The following is a 10,015-nucleotide window of genomic DNA, read 5'->3' as shown; positions in this document are numbered from 1 at the left end:
TCCAAGGAGAGTACAACTATATGCGCCAAAGTAGATGGCGTCGATTTAGTGCTTTCGTCCTCTTGTAGCCGCGAGTGTTGTTGATCACAGAAGAGACTTCAGGATGCCGCTTAAGCTGTCTTCATACTGGACGATAAACTGTCTGTGAACGAAGAGCTGGTCGAGTATTGTGACGTGATATCGTACAATCGGAGCCCACGAGAAATACAGGCCCCGCAACGAACTTGTGAGGTAACACTAGTCGGCTTGTCCGCCACACTTCTCGAACGCTCGGCTCTGTTAGGGCCCATGCGAAATCAGTATGTGATGAAGAAGAAATCCACTAAAGGTCTTAACTTTGTCGTGTGCTATCGAGAGCTTAAACGCATTTAAACGCACAGTCAAGAATTATTAAACTCGTCTGAGATAGTTACTCGCTCCCCGCCGGAAACGGCTGTTGGCACTGGTTAAGACCTCCAATGTCACGTGCTGTGACGTACGCACCATGCCCTGTCTTTCTTGTAGGCCTCGGTGGAATTTCACGTCCCACAGCTTCCACAGCGTGAAAGACTGAATAATACGAATCAGATTTTCGATTTGCGGAGAGGAACATGGCCAGTGACATCAAAAATCGATTTCTATGGATTTCGTAATTTTTCGTTGAAGCCCATATTTGGTGGGTTTTATATTATAACTTACGCCCTATGAATATACGCTGCCTCAAAGTACCTAAATATTGTAAATCTCTCGAAACCACAGCGTTCTTGATAAGATTTGTTGTAATTAAATGACAGGAAATGTCATATTGATGGTTAAAGAATTCTTGTGTTTGATTGTTTGCTTATTATAACTTGTGTACTATGAAAAGACGCCGAAGGCAACGGAACAATGATTTGCCAAAAACGGGTTGTTCTTGGTGTGATACGTCATAATTAAATATCAGTTAATAATATGTCGGTGATTTGAGCCTTCAGTAGATAGATACGAGGGCAGTTCAATAAGTAATGCAACACATTTTTTTTCTCGGCCAATTTTGGTTGAAAAAATCCGGAAATTTCTTGTGGAATATTTTCAAACATTCCCGCTTCGACTCGTATAGTTTCATTGACTTCCGACAGGTGGCAGCGCTGTACAGAGCTGTTAAAATGGCGTCTGTAACGGATGTGCGTTGCAAACAACGGGCAGTGATCGAGTTTCTTTTGGCGGAAAACCAGGGCATCTCAGATATTGATAAGCGCTTGCAGAATGTCTACGGTGATCTGGCAGTGGACAAAAGCACGGTGAGTCGTTGGGCAAAGCGTGTGTCATCATCGCCGCAAGGTCAAGCAAGACTGTCTGATCTCCCGCGTGCGGGCCGGCCGTGCACAGCTGTGACTCCTGCAATGGCGGAGCGTGCGAACACACTCGTTCGAGATGATCGACGGATCACCATCAAACAACTCAGTGCTCAACTTGACATCTCTGTTGGTAGTGCTGTCACAATTGTTCACCAGTTGGGATATTCAAAGGTTTGTTCCCGCTGGGTCCCTCGTTGTCTAACCGAACACCATAAAGAGCAAAGGAGAACCATCTGTGCGGAATTGCTTGCTCGTCATGTGGCTGAGGGTGACAATTTCTTGTCAAAGATTGTTACAGGCGATGAAACATGGGTTCATCACTTCGAACCTGAAACAAAACGGCAATCAATGGAATGGCGCCACACCCACTCCCCTACCAAGGAAAAGTTTAAAGCCATACCCTCAGCCGGTAAAGTCATGGTTACAGTCTTCTGGGACGCTCAAGGGGTTATTCTGTTCGATGTCCTTCCCCATGGTCAAACGATCAACTTTGAAGTGTATTGTGCTACTCTTCAGAAATTGAAGAAACGACTTCAGCGTGTTCGTAGGCATAAAAATCTGAACGAACTTCTCCTTCTTCATGACAACGCAAGACCTCACACAAGTCTTCGCACCCAAGAGGAGCTCACAAAACTTCAGTGGACTGTTCTTCCTCATGCACCCTACAGCCCCGAACTCGCACCGTCGGATTTCCATATGTTTGGCCCAATGAAGGACGCAATCCGTGGGAGGCACTACGCGGATGATGAAGAAGTTATTGATGCAGTACGACGTTGGCTCCGACATCGACCAGTGGAATGGTACCGTGCAGGCATACAGGCCCTCATTTCAAGGTGGCGTAAGGCCGTAGCATTGAATGGAGATTACGTTGAAAAATAGTGTTGTGTAGCTAAAAGATTGGGGAATAACCTGGTGTATTTCAATGCTGAATAAAACAACCCCTGTTTCAGAAAAAAAAATGTGTTGCATTACTTATTGAACTGCCCTCGTATATGAAGGATGCTTAATCTTTTAAATAGTTCTTTGCAATGAGCACAGCTAATACTTCCAGTTATTATTCTAATGGTCCTTTTCTGGAGTTTAAAAAGTGTGCCCATGTTTTGTGCCTTCCATCCCAAGAAAAGAATCCAAGAACTGAGTGTATGTAGACAGGTTCTATATTACTTATGTTCACTGTAGTATAACGTACAGAGGTGCTGAGTTACAAAGCCTAAGCTAAATAGTTAGCGTCTTGTTAAATCCAAATATTCTTTTATTCACTTTCGCATTTTCTAAAAGGTTACAGTACTTTGATATTAGTTTAATAGAAATACGTTCTGTAGTATTCAATGTTATGTAAATACATGGTGCGGCAGGGCTCATAATAGGATATTAAAAACACACCATCAGGCAGTAACTGTAATTTGTTAATTACCTCTTATCTCAATTAATAGTTAAAGGCATGCCATTTACTGATGTCTAAGTCATTGTCCATTGCGTGGATTACTTTTCGAATATGACTCCTGTCAAATGATGCCCCCTCTGCACAACACATTCACGTAGGCGGCGTTGAAGCTTTCCATAACTCGGCGTAACGCATTCCCTGGGACATTGCTGACGGCAGTTCTGATGCGATCCTCCAACCTCAGGAATGGTGGCACAACGTGTTCGGAACACTTCTTGCTTCAGATAGCCCCAAAGGAAAAAGCCTGCACGTGGAAGGTCAGGTGAGCGAGGCGGCCAGGAAATGTCACAAAAACGGGAAATTAATTTACCGGGAAATGTCTGTCGCAAGAAATCCATGCAAATTCTGGCAACCATTCTTGAGTTGAAGGATCGCATCAGAACTGCCGTCAGCAATGTCCCAGGGAATAACTTACGCCGAGTTACGAAAAGCTTCGAACGCCGCCTAGATGAATGTGTTGTGCAGAGGGGGCATCATTTGACAGGAGTCATATTCGAAAAGTAATCCACGCAATGGACAATGACTTAACACATTAGTAAATGGCCTACCTTTAACTATTAATTGAGATAAGAGGTAGTAAATAAATTACAGTTACTGCCTGATAGTGTGTTTTTAATATCCTACTATGAACGCTGCCGCACCCTACATAAGAGCACTCTTTCCCAGTAGAGAGTTTTCTCTGGCATTGTCTACAAGACTGCTTGCGCTGCTTACAATAGGAGATTTTGCACTTTTTTACTTCACACCATGTATTTTACGTTCTAAGAATTCTGCTATTGTATAGAAGCAGCGATCTGGTAAGAGTGACTCTAGGATTTTACTAACAGTGAGAAGGTGAAATAATTTTTGATGTGTCGACAGAAGTGCCGACACAGTGTGATTTGAGGGGACCGCAATGCACGCTATAAACACACGAAGGATGGCGTGAGGTCTGAAACAGGATACGTAATGAATGCTATAAAGAAAAGTACGTAGCTGCTGGAATACTTAACTTTAATCCATCCTTGTTGTACATCGCTATTGACGATACAAGTGAGACTCTGTAGATTCAGGCAATAAACTACTAATGGCGCCTTGCTAGGTCGTAGCCATTGACTTAGTTGAAGGCTATTCTATCTGCTCAGCAAATGAGCGAGGCTTCGTCAGTGTGCATCGCTAGCGAAGTCGTCCGTACAACTGGGGCGAGTCTCTCGAGACCTGCCTTGTGGTGGCGCTCGGTCTGCGATCACTGACAGTGGCGACACGCGGGTCCGACATGTACTAATGGACCGCGGCCGATTTAAAACTACCACCTAGCAAGTGTGGTGTCTGGCTGTGACACCACAATTTTTATCTTAATATGCTGAAAACTATTGTAAATTTGTATTCCACTACTCGTAATGGAACTTTTATAAGCTGATGTCCTTACGGACTGGACATGGAACTTTCCTTTCTGTCTTTTAACATGTCCACAGATACTGAACTTTTTATTTACGTATCCTACAGACAGAATAACATGATTAGCTCATGGATAAGGTTGAAAATGTGAGTTTTAAAAGAGATAACGTAGGAATTTTACAGATTTTCATTTTTGCAAACAAACTGTGTGATTTGAGAGCCAGATATAGCTGACAAAGCTGCCGCTGGAGAGCGCTGCAGACGCAAATCGTGATGAGAAGTACGTTTCGTGTGATTCACCAGCTCGTTCCTAAGCGTTTGCCAACCACGATGTAAGTCACATCTGGCGTGCTTAATGACGGCAACCACGTTCCGTGTGAGGACGACTTTGCGCAGTGTAAACATGGAACATAGAAACAGAACATTTTCGGCAGTGATATTGATTCGAGCTGCCCACTTTTATCATATCTTTTCCTATCGTGTATTGTTTGCCCGACAGAAAAACGCTAGTGTTTCGCCTCACACGTGGTACGAAACTCTATAGCGTTACTTTATGTGTAATCCCCATTACGCCAAACAAGAATATAAATTCAGAACGATTCTTACATGTAACATAATAATTGTGAACCACTCTCTATTCATTACGAAATAATATACACATATTGTAATGTCATGCTATCAACGACAAGGAAGTAATACAGCGATACAATAGAATCCAGCTTTCACATAAAAAGTACCTGTGATAACCACCGCCTCACCGAGATTGTTTTGTAATTGTCTTCCCTTCCGTTTCTGCTTGCCGAGTAGAATAGACGTTAGCGTGATGTAGACTATTGTTGTACTGTGTGAGCTAAAACCGCTTTTATTTCAGTCTTGATCCTATTCCATTCCTTTCCTAACAAATAGAATATGAAAATATTATATCTGGCCGTTCAAACTGAGTTGGAGAAGGTATGTTTGGTGGTGCAACGATCCAGCGCTTTCATCGCTCAATCGTTAACTACACTATTGTTGATATTGAATCTCCATTTTCTAACGAAATCCGATAATCTTTCTTGCATTTATTTTTAGATGTCTTTGGTAACATTAGTTAACTTACGCGGTCAAGCGTCATCATGGAAGCCGTCGACTAACATCGCACGTTGGCCTATAGTTTTACGTGGAAGTGATAAATATAACAAAAAAGAATAACTTAGTAAGTAATATGAAAAATAAAGTCTCATATTTAAAGGATCTAACAATTCTGTTAAGTAAGGAACTTCAGTTCCACAGAATTTTTGAAGTGTTTCCTTTCGTTGAATATTTTAAATTTCATAACTATATCAAAAAATGACTCTGAGCACTATTGGACTTAACTTCTGAGGTCATCAGTCACCTAGAACTTTAACTACGTAAACCTAACTAACCTAAGGACATCACACACATCCATGCCCGAGGGAGGATTCGAACCTGCGACCGTAGCGGTCGCGCGGTTCCAGATTGTAGCGCCTAGAACCGCTTGGCCACTCCGGCCGGCCTATATCAAAAGCTAACTAAAGCACGAGAGGAACGCTTCGACATTGCAACAAGTAGTAACTTCATCAAAAGTATTGTGCAGGGCACTCTATTTTTCTGGTGGCCACAGTGAAAGCAGGCCATACGGTCGTATCACTTCGAGTTCACAGCAAGACATCGATCGTCTGTATTTGTCGTATCTTTTGGTTATGGTTGTATTGTAGCCAAGAGGCTTTTTTCTGTGCATTGCTGCAAGAATGTTTTGTCACACTGAGAGGGAAATTTGTGTAAAAGATACATGAAAAGAGAGAGAATTGTGGAAACCGCTGATTGTCCGAATAATAACGATGTATATTAAGTAAGAAATTTTTACGCATTAGTTTAGAAGCGAAATTAAGGTAAATAAAATTAAGAAAGTAAGAATAGTAGACAACGAGAAACAGAATGAAAAGCAATAAAAGTGATGTTGCACAGCAGAATAGCAATAAAGTGCAGGAACAAAATTTTGTTGGGACCGACTGGGATGACGCTAAGTTGAGCACATCCGCCGAGTACGCAACGATGTTGCAACGAATGTCAGCACTCAGAAGAACAGAAGTATAAACAAGCAGTGCGCTCATTGCTTCAGAGTGTCCGAGAGAGGAGGTCAGGAACCCTTGATTCAGCACTTAAACAGTGCAGAGCAGTCACAACGCTCTTCTGTAATGAGGCTACAGGTGGTAACTTTACATAGGGATGATACAACAACTCCTTTCAGAGTGCAAACTTCGCATGATGGAACTCTCTGAAGCACTGAAAGTAAATATTAGGCCAGCTGAGACTACTTGCAGGCTTGGGAAACGGGAGCACATTCTGTCATCAGTACGAGGGGAATCACGTCATCAACTGTTATAGAACCCTCGCCTTCCCCACATTTATTCTCAAGAGTTAGACACCCCATCTCCATCACTGATACCGATGGAAGGGGCGAGTTCTACTAAAAGTAGGATGGCCTGGCGAAGTGTCTACAATTGCCGCCAGCTTGGAGTTCACTGCTGTGAGTTCAAAAATGGTTCAAATGGCTCTAAGCACTATGGGACTTAACATCTGAGGTCATCAGTTCCCTAGACTTAGAACTACTTAAACCTATCTAACCTAAGGACATCACAAACATTCATGCCCGAGACAGGATTCGAACCTACGACCGTAGCAACTGCGCGGTTCCGGACTGAAGCGCCTAGAACCCCTCGGCCACAGCAGCCGGCACTGCTGTGAGTCTGCAGCCGCCCACGTAAGGAAGGAGCTTCAACTCTGCACTTACCATGAGGGCTACACTGGTCTTCTGTGGATGAAGGAACCGATGTGCCCGTCCTTGGTATGCTTAGCTTGGGAGCTGAGCACTTGTACCGCCACTCGTGGGCAGTACAAGTACTGCTTTACGAGCTGTATGCTGGGAGCACCTCTCTCGCTGCCCTTTGTGCCGCTGTTGGGTCATACGCCTACACGCCATCGCGACAACTGACGACGGGGCATGCAGATTTCTGGGGCCGAGCCTAAACAAAGCCTCACTCAGTGAGAGCGCTGAGACACCACCAGGCACCCGTAGCCATGTCAGGTTGCAGAGGTGTGCTGGCCGCCATACCCTACGACGGGGCCGATGCCCTGACCTCAGACAACGCCAGAAGCCCGCGCCAGCAGATTCCTCGCTAGTAGCTGAAGTGCTACCCAGTGCCTCCGTGGAATGTGGGCTCAGCACGATTGCTGCTAGGCCGCACTTGTAAGAAGACAAAGCAATAAAACTCTTGGAAATAAGTGACTGTAACTGAATGATATACGGATATGGTGTCTGTTCTTTCGGACATGTCCTAAAGAACAGACACCATTGATGATCTGCAGCCGCCTAGAACGAAATTAGAATTATATATCAATACCTTCAGTTGCTGACGGGCGTGGATATATATATATCAACGGGGACAGCTGAAAATGTGTGCCCCGACCGGGACTCGAATCCGGGATCTCCTGCTTTCATGGCAGACACTCTATCCATCTGAGCCATCGAGGGCGCAGAGAATAGTGCGACTGCAGGGATTATCTCGCGCATGCCTCCCACGAGCCCCCCACATCCTCACCTTGTATGTCCACACACTACATTCGTAGTGTCCCAACCCAACATACACTCGTGGAAGACATTCTTACCAAGTCCCGTAAGAGTTCGGGTAATATGTGTGCATCCGCACAGAAAAAGGTCCGAAAGGTCCGAAAGATCAGACACCATATCCATATAAGTATATAGTTCTGGCCACCACACCGTATCCATGCAAGTGTATAGTTCTGGCGACAACGGCCATGACCTTCTTCTTCTGTTCGGATGCCCACATATTATCCGAACTCCTACGGTACTTGGTAAGAATGTCTTCCACGAGTAACGAGTGTGTTGGGTAGGGCACTATGAATCTAGTGGCTCTGGCTCTGAGCTCTATGGGACTTAACATCTATGGTCATCAGTCCCCTAGAACTTAGAACTACTTAAACCTAACTAACCTAAGGACAGCACACAACACCCAGTCATCACGAGGCAGAGAAAATCCCTGACCCCGCCGGGAATCGAACCCGGGAACCCGGGCGTGGGAAGCGAGAACGCTACCGCACGACCACGAGATGCGGACCATGAATCTAGAGTGTGGACATAAAAGGTGAGAATGTGGGGCACGTGGGAGGCGTGCGCGAGATAGTCCCTGCAGTCGCACTATCCTCTGTGCCCTCGGTGGCTCAGATGGATAGGGCGTCTGCCATGTAAGCAGGAGATCCCGGGTTCGAGTCTCGGTCGGGGCACAAATTTTCACCTGTCCCCGTTGATATACATCGACGCCCGTCAGCAGCTGAAGGCATTAATATATAATTATAATATCGTAACTGAATGATGGCTCATTAGTGTGCCGCTGCACCATGGGACTCCACCGTTACACCTCGCTCGGACTACCTACACCCACTAGGAGGCCGCATCTGGCAGGCTCTTACAGTGCAAATCCTTGAAGGAATAAAAAAAATGCTCGGTTTCCAGAATACATTTTCACTCTGATTTGAAACTTCCTATCAGATTAAAACAGTGTTCCGGGCTGGGACACGCTCCATGGAGAGGAGCTCTACCAGCTGAGCTATCTAAATACGATTCACGACCCACCCTAACAGCTTCACTTTCGGCAGTACCTCTTCTCCTACCTTCCAAACATCAGGATTGCCAAAGGTAGGCAAAGAGATACTCGCGGAAGTGAGTCAAGCTTGGGCTGATCAGTGTACCTACCTGTGAAAGGCAAAAGTCCCCGCCTCAGTCCACATTCGGAACACAGTTTTGATCTGGTTTGCTAGTAAGAATATTTGGAATAAAATGACGTGCTATTGTAGTATTACTTTCCATTCGAGAAACAGATTTGTATGTCTCATACCTGAAGCGTATAAGAAATATTCTTTAATCAAAAAATTTCTTTTGCATACAGAGAAGTTGCTTGTACGATTTTTCAGTTATTTTACAAGAAGAAAACTGTATTGTACTTCTCTTGTTTCATCGATACTTTGTCACTTTCTTGTATGTAACGTTACTGCGTGGAAGCATAATGCAAGTTCTTATCTGTACGCTGCTTACTGAATGATGGCCGATATATCTACCAGTAATCTATTTAGTAGAAATATTTGAAATACTTCATTTCTCTGTTACTAATCATTCAAAAATGTAAACTGATATTTTCACAGAAGACCATCTTCAATTGGATTGAAACTGCATTGTTCAATGACGAAATGATTTGAGCTCTTTCGTTAATCATTGTCGCTTTAGAGAAAGACCCTATCTTCATCAGAACCGAAATTCGATTGTATTACTCTCAAATGTTTTATGGCGTAACAATTTCACGGTCAAAAGTCACTGAACAATGACCGAAGCTTTCCGCAATGCGTTGGCTTGAGCATCCATCATATATATATATATATATATATATATATATATCAAGGGCGATGGGAAACTAATAATAAATACTTCAATTTATTGAATTTCCTTGGCTCTGAGTACTATGGGACTTAACTTCTGAGGTCATCAGTTCCCTAGAACTTAGAACTACTTAAACCTAACTAACCCAAGGACATCACACACACCCATGCCCGAGGCAGGATTCGAACCTGCGACCAGACTGAAGCGCCTAGAACCGCTCGGCCACTCCGGCCGGCGGTCAGAGAGTTGAAATGCAAAGAAGACAAGAATTTCTGGTCAGATGAGAATAGAGTAATATCAACAACAGTAAAAAATGGTATAAAGGGAGTAGGATTCCTTGTGAATAGGAAGGTAGGGCAGAGAGTGTGTTACTGTGAACAGTTCAATGAAATATTTAAGTCGAGTAAAATTTACTGTATGCTTTTC

The 10,015-nt window shown here is 44.0% G+C and overlaps 1 non-coding gene across 1 annotated transcript; it reads right to left on the bottom strand.

Moving 5' to 3' along the window:
• Positions 1–7,598: 7,598 nt before the first annotated feature.
• Trnas-uga lies at positions 7,599–7,673 on the bottom strand. The gene has a single exon. It is a non-coding gene; the product is annotated as a tRNA-Ser (tRNA).
• Between the last annotated feature and the right edge of the window lie 2,342 nt (positions 7,674–10,015).

The sequence above is a fragment of the Schistocerca americana genome, chromosome 8, assembly GCF_021461395.2.
Source record: "Schistocerca americana isolate TAMUIC-IGC-003095 chromosome 8, iqSchAmer2.1, whole genome shotgun sequence".
Taxonomy (NCBI): domain Eukaryota; kingdom Metazoa; phylum Arthropoda; class Insecta; order Orthoptera; family Acrididae; genus Schistocerca; species Schistocerca americana.
The sequence above is the reverse complement of the archived record's forward strand: the minus strand, read 5'-3'. Positions and strand labels throughout refer to the sequence as shown.